The 21,424-nt window shown below is 42.5% G+C and overlaps 1 protein-coding gene across 3 annotated transcripts in view; it reads right to left on the bottom strand.

The window, feature by feature from the left end:
- Nrg (Neuroglian) overlaps positions 1 to 16,313 on the bottom strand; it is a 598,682-nt gene extending 582,369 nt beyond the window's left edge. For 2 of the 3 annotated variants that reach the window (XM_080267325.1, XM_080267327.1), the window contains exon 1: positions 16,177 to 16,313. The gene's annotated coding sequence lies outside the window, so the exon portion shown is untranslated. The remainder of the gene's footprint in view (positions 1 to 16,176) is intronic. The other variant, XM_080267326.1, reaches the window with a different exon arrangement.
- Between the last annotated feature and the right edge of the window lie 5,111 nt (positions 16,314 to 21,424).

The raw sequence follows: 21,424 nt of genomic DNA, 5'->3' as shown, positions 1-21,424 counted from the left end.
CACACACACACACACACACACACAAAGGAATGAGTAATAAAACGGAGAGAAAAGATCAAGAAACACATATCAACAAGACAAACGGAAGACGAAACAGGGAACAGACCACTGATTCTCAAGGGGATCTACTTATGGACTCTGATCAGATCGATAGTTGACGAACTTAAAAAACCACAGCAGCATAAAACCGACTGATGCGTAAAAGAAAAAGAAAAAATCCTGATCCTTCAGTCAGTGTCAAATATATAGTACAAAAAAGAAGTCCCAGCAAGCACCTTTCCCAGTGCCGGCTACATGCTTGGCTGAAGGTGCCGTCAGTGCTATTACGGATATTTTGACGAAAAAATAGGATGTCAACACTTGAAGAGCATGGCGGTCGAACAATACTGATGGATTTTCTTCCTCGTTAAATCCGTTAATTTTCTATCTTGAAACTCCTCTATTTGGGTCTACTCAAATAATCACGTTTAATTAAATGTTCCTTTTTGTTTCGTAGAAATAAAAGTTTCTTATTTCTCTATCATCTTGGGTCAAATGATCACATTTAATTATCAGACAACATCAGTTTTATTTGGCAGAACAACTGAATCTCAATCATATTTATTATCATAACATAAACTGAAATGTGTAATAAGGCAAATAATTTCTCATGGTGATTTATGACGGAGAGATCTGGAAAAGCCTGAGAACTTATAAGAAGGGATGACACCTGGGACGCTTGGAAACATAAGGGCAGACGTTTGATGTTGCAGTTGAAAGATACAGGAAAGCGTACCCAGAAAAAGGAGAATATACAGTAAAGAGTAGGTAGTGAGAAAGAGGAAAGAAAAATGTATAGGCGACGTTGTTGGAGAAAGGTGGGATGGCAATTTAACTCTTTCAAATATATACGCTCCCAATAGCCAAAGCTTAATAAATCCATTTATGGTACGGTATCAATAGAATAAAATGACGTCACCGTATTAAGAGACTTGCTGGAGATTACCCTACTCTTAAATTCATAACACCCCCTTCACAACGACAGACTTCACCTAAATTAAAAAGCCACAAGGCAGTTACAGTAGGGACAGTCTTTAAAGCACATTCTGAATGCGTTAAGAAGGACGAAAGGCCTACACGAACTTAAGATTAAGATTAAATGTTAAAAGACAATAAAAGGAGGAACGGTTTAAATGTAGGCTACGCCTGCTAATCCACTGAAAAAATAAAAGCAAACAATATAAAATGAAAAAAGGAAGAAACATATATGCAAGAGGTTACCTACTGTAGAGGTAAACAACAGCAATAAGAACAATTTTAAGCACGCGGTTACTCTCATACAAGTCTTCTGATGCACATAAATATGTCGTGAATATGAATTAAAATGTATATACCGGTACTGTACATATGTAATAAGAGGTAGGCTATATGGGTATGACACTGCAGGCGACAAAGATGCGGGTGACGCAGGGAAGGGAAGGGGAGCTAATCAGGAAGGAAGGAAGGGAGGGAGGGAGGAACGAACTAAAAAAGAAACGGAAAAAGGAAACAAGGGAAGAGATGGATAAAAATAAGATGAGCATGACGATAAAGTTATGTAAAACAGAATAAACAAGGAGGTAATGAAAGGCCAATGAATGCAATGTTGTGAGCGATAAGGAAACGAGCAAGGCCATGGAAGGGAGGGAGTAAGGGGATATATAATGGGAAAATTTACTGATATGATGTTTAATAAAGGTTAATGATGTTTAACAGGCTAATTAACAACTTAGGTGAGGTAATGAAAGGCACAGGAGTAGGCTACAATACTGAAAGCAAATTACGAGATGGGCGTGGTAAGAGGGAGGGAAGGAAATGAAAAAGACAATAAAGAGAGGATGAGAGAATGAACATATGCGTACGACGTGTAGAAACATAACAAAATAAAGAAAATATGAGGCGATGAAAAAAAAAAATTCGTATGGCGTGTTAAGCGATAAGATGATGGGTGAGGGAAGGGGGAGGGAAGGAGGGAAAGAAAACAAAATGAAAGGTAATAAAGGACATGCGTAATGCGTGGCAACATGGGTGAGGAAGAAAGAGGAATGAACAGTGGGGCACGTAAGACGAGGATAATGCAAGAGAATGGTGAAAAGACAATCATAAACCAAACATTCTCTCTCTCTCTCTCTCTCTAAAAAAAAGGGGGGGGGCGGGACGAGGAAGAGGATAAACAAGGAAGTGAGGTGATGAATGGCACGTGTGTACGGCATGTTGGCGATAAGGAGATGGGGAGAGAGAACGAGGAGGGGGTGGAGGTGAAGGAATGGAAGTGTGTACAAGGCTGAGTTGTAAAAGAAACAATAAAATATCTACTGAAAAGGAGATTAGGACGGTGCTGTATCCGATAAGGAGATAAGAGAGGCACTGAGAGGGAAACAAGGGGCCAAATGTCACGTAGATGATGCTGTACTTTAAGGAGTCATTAGCACCATCACCCTTACCTTTCCCACTGAGCACTAAATGAGGTGGGATAAAAGACAGGAAAACAGGAATGGAAAGGCGACAAATGGCAAACAGCCTGCACAGCCTATGCCACTGTAAGCTTGCAATGGGCGAGGCAGAGGAAGGACGGGGGAAGAGGGAGGCAAGTGAAACGGGACAGGGAAGACACGTGAAGGAAGGCACAGGGACGGAGGACGCAGGGGAAGGGGAGGGGGAAGAGAAAACGGGAAGCAGCGAGGGGAAGGGGGACAGGGACGCGCGGGGGTGTGGCAGGGGCGGTGAGTGATGGAGTAATGTATGTGTGTGTGAGGGGTGGGAGGGGATGGGTAGGCGGGGAAGGCGATGGCATGGGGAGCTAAGTTACCCAGATAAGCCAGAACGTTTTATGGCACTTTTACCCTCACTGGTGTCCGGTTTCAGACGCCGTTTTCCAACCCCGCTGCTTCTAGTCTACCGTACTCTTTCCTTGTCTCACTCCCATTCCCTTATCTCGCGAGCGCATGGGAGAATAATGGGTACGATGTGAGAGAGCGGGCTTTCCTTTTTTCCTCATCCCTTGTGCTCACAACTTATTTTTTTTCCTCCAATCCCCTATCTCACGTCTATATATTTATTTTTCCTACTTTCCTTGTCGCTAATTTTCTATCTTATCCCCTATTCATATTTTAATACTTCATTTTCCTGAATCAGTGTACAATCCATTACCAATTTTACGTAGCTTCCATTCCAGGCATTCCCTATCCTATATACTGTGTCGATATTTTTATGACACTGCACTTTATCCTCATCTCTCATTCTTTAACACCTCTCCATTATTGCCCATTTATTTAATTCCTTATCGCAATATACGCTTTCCTCATTTTACGCTGGCCATTAATCTTCCCCCACCAGCCCTTACCGTCAAAATCCAGCTTAAATTATGGTTCAACTTCCTCCCAGTCTCCCAAACTCTGTGACAACGCTCGCTTTACACTGCACTGGTTTGTTTCCCCCGCTTAACAGTAGCAAATGGTTCCTGTGATTATGCCAGACTTTGTGTGTGTGTGTGTGTGTGTGTGTGAGAGAGAGAGAGAGAGAGAGAGAGAGAGAGAGAGAGAGAGAGAATAATTAATACCCAAGAAGGCAAGAGGCGAAGGACAAGGTGAGAGTTAACTGCTCTATTGCCTACCCAACGAGACCATGGAATGACTATGGACCAAAGTGGGATACGCTTTGTGTTTCCCGCTCCTCTCAGTACAATGCTCCTCCTCGAGTTCCTGGCACTTACACTTGAGGACCAACAGTTAGTGCGCTAGTGGCTCTTTTTAGGAGTGGTGAAGCCATACAAAGCAAAGCACACTTAAGCGTTCATTCATTAGCATATTCAGAACCATTCTATCTAGTACACCCATTTTACCCTAGTTTGACCCACATTTTTTGTCCTGAACCCTATGCCATGTGACTCATTTACAGAGGACAATACTGTGGCACTACATCCTATCCACAGCACTTTTCCATGACACGTAACTATCATATTCTAATGTTAATCTCTCTTTACAACTCAACATTACAGATCTTTACAACTCAGCATTAAAGATGGTGAGGTGGCAGTTTTAGGCCAGGTCTGAGTAAAAACAGTAAACAGGGTGGGTGGGATCCAGAGACAGGTACAGAGCAATACCAGTGTAATCTTTTATATCCTCTGCAAGACTAGCTGATTTACTGTAGGGTACGCATTAGTGATAAACTGGTATTCACACTCTTCTACGTTAATACTTTATCACCGCAGTCTGGCCTACACCTCTCTCTCAGAGTTATCTATCGTAGGATAAAATTTCCAGTCTTCCAAACGTTGTCTAAGCACTGTGACCTACAATGACTAATTTTGCCTTTCAAACACGGTAGCCTTCTACCTCTTCACTACTATGACATAATACGGTGTTGATTTAGGCTATCCTTGATGCGTCCAGACAGTTTCATTCAGCTTTACAGATACTTCTAGAACCCGAGATTAAACACCGACTTCAATGACTCCTTCAATCCAATAAATCAGTTTTTAATTTAATCGGGCTACCACCAGATGATTATACCGGACGTTATGGGGGCACTTCAGTAGCTAAGTGGTTAGTGAAGGTTATATCTATTCCCATCAGTTTCAAAACCTCCCTAAACTAAATAAGAAAGTAAAGAGACAGCAATTATACTCAGGCAGATTTATACCGTACGGCCCGTCACTGGAGAGAGAGGATTAACCCTCTTCACCAATAAGAGGCTCTTCTAAGCTGAGTGACATCACTTGGTAGTAGGAATGCTAACGAAGGGGTTAACTTATAGTGTGGGTTCAACTTGCAGTCAATCTGCATTTAGGTTAACTCCTGCATTTTCAGAAGTCAACAAACTCCCGATGAGTGTAAGTTCCACCCCACCCACAGCGGCGTGCATTACAATTAACATCAACCAGGCGACAATCATATGCACTGCGACCCAGACATGATTATGAATGAGAGCTTAGTCATTATCATTAACCGAATAAATAATCCTATCGTATCAATTACCCTACCAATACTGAAAATTAATAATTCAGCCTACAAACGATTCATGTCTTATTAACTGGCTGAACTGCACTTCCTGTAATGCCACCACAAAATGGCTGAAAAAAAAATTACCCAACAATAATTTGTTTCCAGTGACACGTTCCAGCCAGATACTTATTCTCTTCCCCGTGCTGCAGTAAGGTTAAAGGTTATGACCACAAAGCACAGCCTACAGCACGCAAAGGATAGTTGCATAAAGTGTGGTGGCCGTTTTTGTTCTGTAATGCTGACCAGTTTATGACATACGGTACTGTAGGCCTATTCGTGTCATTACCATTTATAGGCCCAAACGAGTGATGTGTAAAACTAACAATCAGTATAAGCAGAAAGTCCTTGTACTGAACAAATCGCACAACAAGAAAACTGAAGCAAAGATAGGACAAAAAGGCAACTATGTGTGTGACACAGCCTACATGTGAATCGTTCAGGGTACCACGGCTAAACAAATAATGATGATAAAACTAAGTCACAGCGTGATGGATAACATGTAAACACGACCCATACAGCTGTGCTCTGCCCAGCGTCCCCCCCCCCCTTTCCCTACCAATGTCTATAGACTAAAGTTCCCTACTACCCTCCCTCCCTTTCATCAATGCCCTACCACGCCTTGCCCTGCCCTACCCTATCCTACCCAACCTTCTCCTCCCCTTCCCTCACTCTCTGCATTGCTCTTCCTTCACTCTCCTTGTTTCGACACTTAATTTCACTCGAGAAAGAACAATCGCGACTAGCTATATGGCAACTAAGCAGAGATACAATGCTTCTGCAGATAACACCATGACAACGACACACACGAAATGAACTGAAAATCACTACAAACTATGAACCAAATCTTACTTCGAAAATAGTAAACACTTCTACAAAATTATTATATACCGGTAATACCATAAGGAAAACAACAATAAGCAACAAATCTAACATGGCCTAGCAACAGAAGCTTCTAAACATTACTTTCGGGAGAAAAAAAAAAAAAAAACGATGAATCTGAGCTCCGTATGCAAACCGTGGGTAAATGAACACACAACGTGAATGGATTGGTAACGTGAGCCTGATTGCAGCACAAGGGAGACACGTGGCAGCTGCCGGAATTACGAAAACACAATTTGACAACGAGACCAATGCACTTTCCACCTCCCCCCCCCTCCTTTTTTATACAAATGGTGAAACATTAGGCTGCACTGGTATTGCACATGTACAAATGATGAAACAAATTTGGCCGCAGTAATAATGAAAGTGTATAAAGATGAAGTGGACTAGACTGCAGTGACATAACCTATGTACAAATATGAAAAAGATTCAACTGCAGTGATATTTCTATGTTCAGTCCTTCAGTGTGATCAAGATTTGTCTGTTCATGTTATGCCATACTGTAAAAGTGTCGCACGGATTAAAAACTAATACTATATAGCCTACCCCTTCAGTAGCGCCGATTTCATTAATGATATATTGGCCAATTTCTATGGTGCTGGAAATCAAGCCTGAACAGCAATCATAACCAGGATTTTTTTTTTTCTACTTTGCCAATGTAGTTACTTTGGTTGTGAAATGTTTGGTATCTGTATTACTGAAAAGAGAAGCTTACACATCTTAGGCACCGCTGATTACCGTAGATTATCATGATCACATAAGGTCCTGACATGACTTCGAAACGGTGTAAAGGAACTACTGATCGCGACTGTACACGGATAACCCAGCAATCCAGGCCAAAATCACAACTAGCATCCCCAGCATCCCGTCCCCAATATAGTGTTATGAGGCCGGGTGAGGGTATGAAAGGAGAGGCCCATTGCCATCATTGATCTGCCAAACGCCTGTGACAATCGTGGCCATAGAAACATGATGCGGCGGTGTATTGATTCCCCCTTTGACGCCGGGCCGTCGCCAGATGACCCCACTCCGCCGTGTTACCCCCCCTACTATCCGCTCCCTTCCTTCCTCCCCCTCTCCCTTTATCTGCTCTTTTCCATCCCTCTCCTTTTGTCCCACTCCCTCCCTTTCTCTCCTTTAATTTGTTCCCCTCCCTCCCCCTCCTTTCTTGTCTATCCCCGCTCTCCCTTTCTGTGTCTGCTTCTCTCCCCTCTCCTTTTTTTTATCTGCTCTCCCCTGTCTGTTAATTTTCTCTCTCTTTCTGTGTCTTTTCTCTCCCCCTTCTTTCTCCCGCTGTCTCTGCGTCCCATCTCCTCAAAACTCCATTCCTCTTTCTCCCCAATGTTACTCTCCCTTTGTTTCACCTCCCATCCACTTCTCCATTGTAGTCTCTTCCCTTCCTTTCCCAGCCTCAACATCATTCCCCTCTTTGCTTCACCTTCCATCTCTTTTATCATGTTGTTGCCTCCGCTTCCCTCACCTTCCAGTCTCCCATTTCCCTTATTCCCCACTGTTCCCTTCTTTGGCTCAACTCCCGACTCAAAATCCTTTTTAACTCTTACTCCCCTCCCTCCCCTTTATTTCCCTTGCTCTCCCACTCTCCTTCACCCAAACAGCCCTTATTCTCCCCCTTACCTCCCCTTCCCCAATTACTGCTCCCTCTCCTCTGCTTCCCTCCCAATCCCCCCTCACCACCCCCCTCTATCGTTCTGCCTTCCTCCCTCTCAACACCATCTGGGCCTCACTCTCACGCTCTTCACGTGCCCCAATCAATGTCCCCCCTCCTACACGTGTATACCCTGACTCACTTCCTGCACTCATGACACAACAAAGCAATCAATAACAACTTAACACCAGATGACGCAATATTTTGATGCCATAAGCTATCATAAAAGGAGCATGCTGTCTTAACAGGATGACGCAATTTATACAGCTACATATCTGAATGATTCCCTGCGGTTTTCTTTTTTACATACGGTAAATTGTTGGGATTAGGAATTAGTAGTAATAAACGATAAAGGAATCAGGCCTCTCTAGTACCATGTCAGCCTAATGTGCCTATTTAAATAGGCTATAACCTGTACTAAATATCTAGCTATCCTTCACTACGATGTTTTTATTTATTCATCACAGGGGAGACTTACTGTAATGAAAAGGGTAATGAAGACTTCAACCTCTTCTCTCGAGCTGAATAAAATTGTTTGGGGGCAGCAAGAATACATCATCGTACTGAACGGATTAGGTCCACGAGTTTGCGATCCGAGCAGAAGGAATCGGTTAGGGCTACTGAGAGGATTTGCTTACTTAGTACCGGTATCTATTGGCCAATACCGCATCCTGTGAAGGGTCGCCTCAACAAAACGAACTGTCCACTAGACGTCTATCTCTGCAACGACTCATTTCTCTCTCTCTCTTACACACACACACACACACACACACACACACCTCATACGCCGCCACATCCTGTCGCTTAATCTTTCTTGGAATATATATTTACAAAGCAACCATTTCCCACAATAATATCTTCACCGACTTGTTTTTTATTAATATCCCCTACCGCAAAACAATTTCACTATAATTAGGAGCGACACACAATGGAGTTAAAAACATGTCCATCACCATATTCAATGTGTTATCATTCTGGTGACCTGTGCTGCCAGACGGTTTTATTCAGCTCAGGAGGGCTACGGCATCCTGACAAGCCCGCCTGGCTGTCACCACCACGTCCGCTGTCTTGGAAAACTCTCATGGTGGCTGACTCAGTGGCTTGATTAAAGAGAATAATAATAATAATAATTATAATAACAATAACAATGGTGATGATATTAATGTTTGGCAAATTCCATGTCGTAAGAAGACTAAAATTGTTCCTACAAGGAAAACAAGGAACTGCGTAAAGAATCTTTCCAAGTGGTTCGTTCTAGGCCTATGCAGAAAATATCACTTAGCTAAAAGAGGGAAATAAAGCCTGTCTGATAGTGCATCTAATCCCAGTTGAACAGTATAATTCAATACATCATTCGCAAGACAGGCTGTGGTGGTCGAATCGACAGCGTGTGATCTTTCATTTCTCCAGATTTGTGTTCCATCCCACCAAAGACGGACATTTAAAGAAGTGTAGCAGTAGTTCCTTTCATCTGTTTTCACGTTTGCAGTTTGCATCATGTCGAAATTCGCTCGATGACAAGCTATCTCTACAGAATCTCGCCTAAAGACAGCAACTTCAATAAAACAACAATCCGTAGCTACCCGCGTGGGAAACGCAGGGTTTGGGGCAGGTCTCTTCTCCAGTGACAAAGCAGCACGGTACTCCTGGACCCTACGGAACAATTGCCTTTCAGAACCTTTAAAACAGAATGGTTACGCCTACCCCGTACGGTACTCAGTAGCCTAGAAACGGTGCCCACCTCTGTCAGGCGTCTGCAACGCGGCAGCTACAATACACACTGTACAATCAGCAATAAAATTCCTGTCGCCTCTCCTGATCCTCTCTTCCAAGAACTCTGGAAATCACTGTGGTGAATCCGTAGCAACAGACACTGATGACACTCGTCTATAGCCACATCGTCATCGCTGTCAGTTGCTGCTGATTCCCTGGACTGATTACCAAAGTCCATGGGGAAAAGCGAGAGGCGAGAGGACTTCCGATGCTGCAGCTGACTGTAAATAAGTATAAACAAATTCATACATCTTTCTCACTAGATACCCCCATCCTGTCTCACACCAAGCCTCGAACCAGAAAGTTCTTATCAATGATGCCACATCCGGAGACGCCGGCTGGACAAGGGAAATAAAAAAAAAAATACTGTAGCTACGTTTGTCTTGTTTATTTGGAAAAGGTCAAGAAATACGACGTCACTCAGTTTGTGGGGAACGCTGCAGTAAGGGGAGTAATGGTTGCAGATAATCAAACCTTTCATTTTTACAAACACCGCTGAGCAGTTTCCGTTAAGTAAGTCGTCTACGGCCTAAAATGCGGACGCTATCCTCGGCAACTACGAAAGCAGCGTGGGTGCTATTTCAAAATAGTGCAAACCTTGATACATTAATAGCTAAATAATCTGGATTTATCCCTTTGCATGGCATCTTACCGTCATATATAGGCTACACGCATCCGGCTATTTCACTAAACACACACACACACACACACACAAATACTTTTCATCAGTTCAACACTCATAAGCTGAATAAAATCGTCGTGGTTAAGACAAGCAAAAATATAAAAACACATCATCGTACTCAGGATAGCCTAATGGAGAACGTTCCTAACTTCTTCAGTGCGTGGTCTCTCATAAACTGACAAATTCCGGGAGGTAGCAAGAATGACGCCATAGTTCTGAACGGGGTTATCTTGACTTCGTTCACCTCCCCTTTAATCCAATGACACATTATCTCCAGGAAATTATTCTGGCTAGGAGAGTTCGATACTGCCTCCAATAATTCCCTCACAGTTAAAAGTCCTCCCTAAGCTGAATAAAAGCGTTTGGTGGTAGCCTGATTATAATTAATATCACGTCACCGAACTGAACGGGTTAAGGCTCTTTATCTCCCGTAGCAACGTCGATTATTTCTGACTAAATTCGAAGCCGCGTGCCGTAAATACTACACAGACACCATGTATAGTAAAAGCATGCCATATTATTTATGGAAAGAGAGAGAGAGAGGGGGGAGGGGTAAAATTCGTTTTCCTTTTCCATGAGCCGGGGGAGGCATTCCACTCACTTCTTAAATGTCAGAAATAATAACTTACCCTAACCTCTTTACGAGTCATACCGTACTCAGTAGACAATTTTATGCAAATAACTACAGTATCATGCTGGGAAGTTGCAGTAAACGTTCTTCTCGCAGTTGTCTTCATTCAAGCCGTGACGCGAAACGTTAACACAAACCTACTTTACTTGCTGGTTATTTTCCTTAACTCCTCTATTACGATGATCTCGTGGATTTGAGGGATTGGTCGATACTACGGCCCTATGCCCGGATACATTACTATGATGATGATGATGATGATGGATGACTGATGATCGGTGATGACGATGGATAACTGAAGACGACTGGTCACTAATGATGATGATGATGATGATGACGATGGTGATGATGCCTGATTGACTGGCTGGCTGGAGGTAAGAACATAAAAGATATCATCATACTGAAAGGGTCACCCTAAGTCCTGAATCCCAGCCGCATGATGAAGACATGCAAGTGACCCACTATCGTGGTAGGCCATAGCCATAAACTGAATACCGGTACGGTACTCATCAAATCGTCTGGCGACAGAAGAAACAAGAGGACATCTTTGACAACCACACCAACCCTGCAGTATTCTATGGGGAGGAAAATTATTTACTGGTTAAACTCCTAGGCAAAATATCATCCTTCTGTCTCACTAGCCATCCCAGAACAGTAACCATAACCGACCAGTGCTCTGCCCTGCCCCTCTGTGTCAAATTTATGACTAGGCTATTCCGGCATCACGCAAGTAGGCTACGTGGTCGATTAGGCTAACATTCCTGTCTTGTGTACAAATGTATGTATGACTCCAGCCCTCAAAACATCCTTCTAAGACCTGGACCCCAGCCTTCAAAACGGTAGAGTGAGTGAGGAGTGTGAGGGACAGTGAGGAACACGCGCTGTACTTGGCGACCCCGTGGATGCAGCAAAAAGTAGCTACTGTATACCGGTCTCGTACTGAAAGGGTTAGTTCTTTCAGCACGATGCAATTATATTCCAATCATCCAATGACCAGAAGCTTTCATTCAATTTACAGGAACACGACTCATACTATGTTGTTACTGAATGCCTAATATACTTAGGGCATACGGTACCACAAGGCCCACATTTCGGTACCGGGTATGTTAACTGATCCATGAGACACAGCCTAATATTTCTCTTTCTCTCTCTCTCTCTCTCTCTCTGTTGCAATTTTACTGTACCACTTTTGTCGTTGCTATTGCCGAAAGGTCACGATATGCAGTGTTTAGAAGGCAAGGCTACACCGAAGTTTATCCTGTGATGAAGGCCATGTAAAATATTCAAATATTCTTAACAGCCACCCCCTCACAGTATGCGGCGTCTGACAACAGATGATGGATGGTACTGCCTAGTAAATGTCTCTCGCGTTATACTTACCACTCAGCTATATTAAAAATGCTCTCTCTCTCTCTCTCTCTCTCTCTCTCTCTCTCTCTCTCAAAACAAAGGAATAATAATACACTCTACTCCGACATATTCAGACGTTATAGCGTAAAATTAACTGCAGTATCATTTTAACATACAAGAACGGTAAACTGAATCTCCCACAACATCAGAGTATGAACCAGAATATTCTAATCTGAGCTGAATAAACAACGACGCTGATGGCACGTGATGATGAATAGTTTGCTTAACAAGACATAACGGACCACGCCATGCCATCCATACATTATGTTCTCGTTATGATATATTCTAAACTATACTCTGCCCATACGACTGGTAGCAACTATAAAATGGGAGAAACTGTGAAACTAGCATCAGAGGCAGAAAAAAAAAAAAAAAAGTACCGGGTACCGCAGATTTTTTTTTTTTTCTGTAAATGTGTACTAATAGCAAATAGAGAACGACAAAAAGCAAACTATAAAGAGGAATTTCTACAGACTCGGCCTTGCCCAATGAGGTGTGGCTGGCAGCAAGGGATTTCAGCCAGCCTTTGTTCTAAGCCTTCACCAGCAGGACAGACTTCAATTTAGTCTACTTTAAAACTTGCCCTTCTATAAATTTTGTAGGTACTGGCATTTCGCTTTGATAGAAAAAAACACCAAAACTAAAAACTTGACCTTTGTGAAGTTAATAATGTGTGGGACGTGTATGTTCCGTTACGTGAGGCGGGGTGACGTGACTGGAGGGGCTTGGGGGTCACGTCACTACACTCCCACCTCCCCTCACCCACCTACCACCCTTCCCTTACCTCTATCCCTACACCCACCACACCGCCCTCACTTCTAACCCTACACCCACCACCCTTCCCTCACTTCCTATCCCTACACCCACCATCCTCCCCTCCACCTCTGTCCCTTCATCCACCACTGTTCCTTTGTCTCCCTACCTTTACTCACTACCTCTCCCTCACCTCTGTTCCTCCACCGATCGTTCTCTCTCTCTCTCTCTCTACCACGCCCCTTCCTCCCTTCTTCACCCACTATCCTCTCCTCATCTATACCCATCCACCCTCCCCTCACCTCTCCTTTACCCCTCACTTCTATCTCTTCATCCACCACCCTACCTTTCCCTCTCCCCCTACCTCTATCATTCCACATCACTCTCCCTTTATCTCTCTCCCTTCAACCACAACCCTCCCTTTACATCAGCTCCTGTACCCATCATTCCCCCCCTCACCTCCATCCCTCCACCCATCTCTCACCTTACCCGGTACCTCTATTACTCTCACCTTACCTCCCCCCCCTTGCTTTATAGGGTACCACTCCTTTCCCATAAATTCACCCACCATCCTCCCTTTACCTCTTCCCTTCCACCCCCCCTCTATCAAGCATCAAGACCGATAACCACTTCTTAATTACGACTAATCATCGTACCATATCTCTAAAACATGACCGAGAAGAAAACGAAAGATTATTAGAATTGGCCTTAGCTTATAATATACGGTAAACAGCCTACACCCTTCAGATCCTTCTATATAGCTACAAAACTTACACCATTATAATAAACCAGATCTTATCATTAAACACCCAACCAAACTGCAATCCTGGTAATGAATGTTACGGGATCTACAAATTCACCATTATACATTACACATCTATGCTTCTTAAACCTTAAATTATGCGTTTTCTTTTCTGGATGAAATAAAACCGTCCGGTGGTAGCAAAATAACGCAATGGAAAAGCTTGTCCTGTGTTTGTAGTCCCTTCAGTCTTAATGGCCCTCCTCCAGCTCAATTTCGGTACATTCTATTGGTACATAAAGTTACGTTATCGTCCTGAAGAGTTTAACGATACCAGTGACGCACAGCAATACTGATGAAATGCGTGTTGGGAAGCAAAGATACCATACTGACTCGCAAGGCAATGGACAGGTAACGCCAAACGGAAATCGAGTGTTGCATAAGGACGGTATTACGTACCGGTAACTTTCATAAGCGTTACGGTGCGTTATGTACAGTACAGTACGGTACTTGGTAAGAAGCGCATCACAGCTTCGTTGGTAAAAGATGATGGGAAACGCGTCATTTACCAAGAATCCCGCCTAACATGGATAACAACCTCACGCAACCTCCTCCATTGCCAACTCACTCAGCCTCTACACCAATACCTATGCTAACTCACCTAACCTACTTCAATTACTATGACCCCTGACCAAACTTGCTGAGAGACACAGAGAGAGAGAGAGAGAGAGAGAGAGAGAGAGAGAGAGAGAATGTGCAGTAGTCAGAAAAATTAGTACAGAACCAAACTTCCATCTCATAGGCCTACTGTGGAAGGCTATTATCATTCTTCAATCATGCAATCTGAAACTCTGTATTTGAAGTCATTTTTCCCAGCGTATTAATTTTATTAAAATAAAACTAATCTCACTGAGCAAATTACTGAGATGAAAATTATAAACAGGCTACAGCTACAATAGTAATAGTATTTTGATCTACATTAATGTTGCAAGCATATATACCGGTATATCATGGTCATACAATAATTGCATCAAAACATGCAATTATGAAACGGGTATAAAAAAAAAATATGAACCCTTTTACGGTACCTTCTTTATATTCATAAAAATATTAAAATCTCGTAATGATAAAAAAAACAAATAGCCATAAAAACGAAACCAATCTCTTCTACAATGATGCAAGAATTAGCTGCACAAAATAATATCGCGGTAGCAATATTATAAAAACGAACTCGCTCTAATTGCCCGCTAATTGGCCGTGACGTGAAAAATGAAAATACAGTAACTCAGTCCCGCGGTAACGGAAAAAGAAAATTCAAATGCATCCACGGCGGAAAACCAACTCTGCGCGAAAACAGAACGGTCATCATCAATATCAGTCGCGCCGTTTGAAATCCTTAAACTGCCGCGCCGTATGAAATCCTTAAACTGCAATTAGAGACCCTAACTACCCTCTCACTCATCAGGCAGTTGTGGAGAATGCGCCAACTTCAACCTCTTGCATAATTCAAAGGCAGGTGGCAAGCAACGAGGCATGCGTTATTGGACAGCGTTACCTGCCATTTGTCCCTTGATGTGCTTTAATGTTTTTGTCTCCACGTGATTTTCATTCAGCTTTTTATACCTCTTATACCTACTGTAGTGAAGGGTTAAATGACGGCTGTATCTGACCTCCCCAGTTCAAAATCTCTCTCCAAAGCTGAATGAAACTGTCAGGTAATAATAAAAGAAATAACATGAATATGAACAGTACGTAAATTTGCACTTTAGGACAAGGCTATTCTGATGATTTTCCCCCACACCTTACCCTACCTAATATAAGATCTAACCTTATAGTGAGGGGTGACTATCCTGAACTGCAAAAATACCAAGTCCTCAGAGCTGGGTGTGGAAAAAAAAAATGAGAGCAAGAATAAATTTAATAGTACGCCATCGCCCTGAAGGAAGTTAACGAGGTAACGAGGTGGTTTGGTGTGGCAAGTAACGATTTCCGTGACAAGTAACGATTTCTGTAGAGCCCAACGGACGTGATGAGTCAGGCAGTGTACAGCAGGTAAAGGTGGGAGGAAGGAAGGGAGGCAGAGAAAGAGAGAAGTGTAGAGGGAGGGGGAAGGGAGAGGGAAGGTGGGGGGGGGACAGGTAAGTGACGAGATGAAAGGGCGTATCCCCAACTCCTCCCTTCCATCTACTCTCTCGACATAATACCGAATAACATGTTCCTTTTCATACAATTTTAAGACATCCATAGCCTCTATCATCCAGGTCAATGAATAATCCTGGAGATAAATACAGGAACTGGAGAAAAATTTAAATTCAACCACGCCCAGTCATGCTCTCCTGTAAGGTGGTAAACACGCTTGACTTGGCTTCCCACGTTGAACTGAATGAAAAACAATCACAGTACCACACACCCCTTGGCACCTACTGACCAATGCACTACACATCACCCGCCATCTCAGCCTGAAAAGACAAACCTGGGTGACCGAGCAACACCTGAGCGGTTCAAAATTGTGGTGTGAAGTGTGTTCCAGGCCGGACCTTCTCTGCCAACGGACGCGGGGCCTTCCAGCAACAACCACTCGCTCTACCACCACTTCAAACACAAATTATGCATATTCACCTGGCACTGTATTGCTCCTTTAATTTCACTTGTGGTTATCTCTTCTTCCAGGAATCACGATAACTGTTACATGTCGATACGAGGGTCTGACTAGAGTAAAAGTGAGGACCACTGTCGAACACTAGTTCCACGTCACACACTGAGGAGCCACTGAGCTCCACCCAGTTTGCCCTGCAGGGTCGATGCTGGGTGCCGGGTGGGGTTGCGGAACTTATCGTACAATGTATATTAAAATATAAGCTTGTCATACATGATAACATTTATCAGGCAGTTGTGCCGCTGTGATAATTCGCGTAAAGTGCAGACAAAGCGTGTTCACACGATTTTCAAGTTAAAACCAAGTTTAGATTATACGTCAAAGCAATGCGACACTGGCAGGAATGCCAGACCTACGAAGTCTTAAAATTAAATTAAAGTTGCTTAATTGTGGCTGGTGCTGTGCAGAACATCAACACAAAGAACGTTCATAATTTGTGCAAACAGTTGAGCTTTGTGAGACTACGTAACAACGAGAGCTTCGTTAAAACACGAAACATTTCCGGTTGTTGTCATCACTCCGCGGGCCAAGCATGCGAACAGATATATACTGAAGCGATTTCATGACGCCCTGATGCATGCATTGCTTATATATTTGGACCCTTCACTGCTGTAGCTGGTAACACAACGGCTGCATCATGTTCACCACATCTGGTCAGAATTTGAAAAGGAATTGCATCTCGTTGTTGATGTTTCGCGAGCTCTCATGCTGTACTATATTTAAATATCAGCCAGACTCGACTTAGTACAGGTGTGAGTGAGGCAGGTTGGAAGGTGACGCAAGTGTGGGGTCTAGCAGAGAGAGGATCGGTTTGTCTGCGGCCCCTCCGACCCTCCAACCGACCTGGGACGATATTCATAAAAGATCTTATCCAATTCCTGGGATATACGGTTTTCCATGTCAGTAGTTACGTCACAAATTATTTAATCGAATATTTCGTTTTATTATTCACTTTGGTTTGGTTGTGAACAAAATGTGGTTGCTTTATAGGTGAAGATAAAAGTCCGAACGAACAATCTTATGCACAGGTTGCCCAAGAAAATATACAAATTCACTCCCAGCTCACCCGCCAAGGTTGCCTCCACCCTCCCCCTTCTCACCCTCGCCATGTTACCCGCTCTTACACCCGCCTCCTCGCCCTCTTCCCCTACCAATATCCAACTCTCCTATCCACCCGCTACCACCCCCTGCCACCGCCGGACTACCCCTACCACACCATTCCTACCCCTGCCACACCGCTCCTCGCGCCCTCTCCCTTTCATTAGTGAAATATGGGGAATATCTGTGACTGCCATAAGAGCGGTCAGAGGTATTCATTCTCTCCGCTTTTCCCATGAATGTTGCCTGGGGATATTTCCTCTCGGGTAAAATCATCGTATCAAACTTTTTTTTTTTTTTTTTTTTTTTTTAACGCCTATCGCTGTATTTCTATCGAAGTATTCCCCTGCTTCTCTTCTGTACCGTTGTGAGTTTTTTTCTTTTTACGGTAGTTATAGTTTTAAAAGATTATTGTTATTCCTGCCACTATAAATGTCAGAGTTTTCCCAGTTTTTCCTTTGTGCCATTGCCTGAGGCCATTTTCCCTTCCACGATAAAGTGGTAGAGAGCACTGCCGGTAGTATCCATTACTGTGTGCTGCACTGTATACTGTATTTTATCTTACGGCTTTAACTACCGCGTACATCTTGGTTTTTTAGGTGGCCTCGGAATATTTTCGCACATGGTTTTGATAGGGCAAGAGTATAATAACCGCCTAGTATTAACAAGGGGTAAGATTATTACTCTCATTACCGTGTTTGAAAAGGAACTAAGTACTACAAATACGTTGTTATTATCGTGTTTAAAGACCTTGAAACAATAAAATGCACATTATTACCATCAGCAGCGAGTACTGCAAAGCACTAAAGTGAACATAAACGCTATTTTACCATTTTATTCTTGTCGCACGACGCCAGGTACTATTGGAACCATGAATTTGGGTGTACGCCCGAGCCTTCTCTCTCTCTCTCTCTCTCTCTCTCTCTCTCTCTCTCCTGGTATACTTGGTCATCCAGTCATATTGGCTACGTCGGATCGAGTGCCTCGAGAAAAGACTCGCCATCATCATCATCCCCCAAACAAGGTATTACGCTAAGTTACCCGTAGGTTAAACCTTAGTTGGTTAGGCATAACTTGGTTTAATATCAAAACACGGCTTTTCTTATGATTTTATGGTTTGACTGGCCAAATTGTCTCATCTATTCCCGAGTGAAGGTGCAACTTGCCGAGTCATTTCTCGCTAAACTCGTTCAGACTGCCAATATGACTGAATGACTAAGTATACCGGAAGAAAAAAATACGTGCCCGAGACGGTAAGAGATTAGCCCATTGTACCCCGTCTTGAATAATGCTGCTTTGTTGATGGTCCTACATCGAGTGGGTGGGACGGTTCGGCCACCAAACCGAACTTTCCCACCCACTCAATGTAGAACCACCAACAAAGTTGTTTCATTCTATAGAAACTCGACACATGATTCACAATGAAAGATTTAATGTAACATTCTCTTACATTACTAATGGATGACAGTGTTGCATATTAGGTATTGCAGATGAATCACTGGAGCGCGTCATTAATATACTGAGAGCGTATTCATTCATCTATAACTCACAGACTGTATTAGTAGATTTGGATATCTAATAACTTGATTTGATGATTTCCGGTACCACTGATGGAGCAGCTGTGCGTCACAATAGCGTGATAATATTTCACATTTTGAAATTGTCTGCGATATCAAAATGGTGGAATACTGTATTATGCTGTTCCATGACTTTAATGGAAGTTGGCTATATCGTTCATCACGTGACAAAATTTTAGAGTTTACTAATAGCCAGCGCTCTCACTTTTAGGGATTTTGTCCCTAGATTGGAACTTTTCAGTACATTTAGTGACAAATTTAGGGATTTTGTATTTTTAGGGATTTTTTGGTGATTTTTGGTCATATTTAGTGATTATTTGGGGATTTTTGCTTATTGTTATAATTGACATAGAATGCCTTCAGTAATGGGTGAAAAGGGTAAATAGCTTGTAAATATTGCCAAAATAGTATTTTCTTTGTGGTCAGCTGTTTGTGAACATTACTCTATTTTGGAAGTTTTAATTGGTCAGACGTATTACAGTTTCAACCAATCACGAGCTAGCATTTTAAGTTTGTTTATAGGCCGCCATGTTGCAAGCTTTTTCATACACGCTAAGTACTGAAAAATTATTTGAGTTTTTAGCCCTAACATTAAATGTTACTTCTTAGCAGACCCCCATACATATAAATAAGGGTTGTATATGAAGTTTATGACAACAGACTGTCATGACATAACGTGGAAAACGTGTAATACGGTGAGTGATGTAACTTTTTGTTGGCGAATGCTAAGAGCCCTCATCGCTTTCACGTAGCCTATTTTGATGATTTTGGGCCATATCCAGAAATCACTAGGGATACATTGAGTACACTGAGTTATTGAAAGCGTACATATATAATATTTGAGTGGTGATCAACTTGATCTCTCTCTCTCTCTCTTTCTTTATATCTTTATTCCCTCGCCCTTATCTTTCTCTCCCATTCAGTTAGCCATAATTTCCTCTCATTTACATTCCTGCCTTGTGTGAAGCAATTGGTCTTCTCCAGCTTCCTTATTTCTTCTGTTCTTACACTATGATGATAATAGTCTGTATACTTCTCGCCTTCATTCCCCCCTTTCTTCTCTTCATTAATTTATATCTATGCAGCCTATTTATTAGTGTTTTCTTCCTTCATATCTCCTTCAGCTATTTATATCTATGTCTTTCTTTTTACTCTGTTCCCTTACTCTTTTTCTTCTCTTACTCCTATCTTCCTACTTTTTTTTATCCATCTTTCTTCTTCACCTCTCCATTCATTCTTTACTTCTGCTGCCTTTATTTTAACTCTCATGCTTTTCTTCATTTTTATCTTTCAGCAGTCTAGTCAGAAATAGGATTTAATTTCATTTTAGTAGGCCTATTCTGCAAGTTCCTAGACCCAGAGGTTTCACTTTGGTAAAACAATACTGAGTGAGGGCTTTTTGAATTTATTTTTATCAATTTGCAGACTGTCTCCTGTAACCAAAGCAGAGCTATAATTTATACTCTTCATTGTTCATTGATTAAATTTACGTAACTGATGCTTGATACTGAAAAAAATATACCTCATGTGTATTAAAAAAATTGTTTTATTATTTCATAAAATAGTATTTTTCTATGTGTAAGTACATTTATATTGGTATTTTATATTTGGGGATTTTTTGTCCAATCTGGGGATTTTTTGCACCAAATCTAGGGATTTTCATATCAACTGTTGTGAGAGCCCTGCTAATAGCATAAGCCGTCTTGTGCCATTTCCCGCGGCAAGACGCACTTCCACTCACGTACCAAGTCCACTAACCAACTCTCTTACCCACCCTACCCACCCATCCACCAACAAACCCCGCCCACTCCACAGACGAGGCCATTCCATGACACCGAGACCGAGCCGTGAGATAAGTTCCGGCTGCGAGAATAGTTCCGGCAGAGGTTAGTTCTATCCAAGAGATTAGTTCCGCCCATGAGAATAGTTCTGACCGCGAGAATAGTTTCAGCGGTGAGAGTAGTTCCCGTTGATGAGAGTAGTTCCGGCCGTGTGAATAGTTACAGCCGTGTGAATAGTTCCATTCGTGTGAATTTTCGGCCGTATGAGTTGTTCCATCCGTGTGAAGAGTTTCGGCCGTTTGAATAGTTCCAGCCGTGTGCATAGTTTCGGCCGTTTGAATAGTTCCAGCCGTGTGAATAGCTTCGACCGTGTGATAGTTTCAGCCGTAGCCTATATATATATATATATATATATATATATATATATATATATATATATATATATATATATATATATACAAACTTTCCCCGTTGTGCTTTTAGGAGAGTCGAGAGGTACAACACCCATCCCCAACTCTACAGTACCTCACACCCACATATCTATCATCAATGAGCAGTAGTAAGTCAGCTGTGGCCGCCTGCTGCTGCCGGGTTAAGTTATGGCCACCACACGCTCTGCCACACAATGGAGTTATGTGCTGCTGCCTCGTCCACACCACTGTTTAATTCCACAAATATGCAATTATGCCAAGGTCTCCAATGGAAATATTTGAGGGACAAAAATATGGCTGATGTAAAATGAGACCCGCGCAATT

The sequence above is a fragment of the Coenobita brevimanus genome, chromosome 23 (genome assembly GCF_032717465.1).
Source record: "Coenobita brevimanus isolate Jiangsu-jjx chromosome 23, ASM3271746v2, whole genome shotgun sequence".
Lineage (NCBI taxonomy): Eukaryota > Metazoa > Arthropoda > Malacostraca > Decapoda > Coenobitidae > Coenobita > Coenobita brevimanus.
This window is presented reverse-complemented; position numbering and strand designations above follow the sequence as displayed.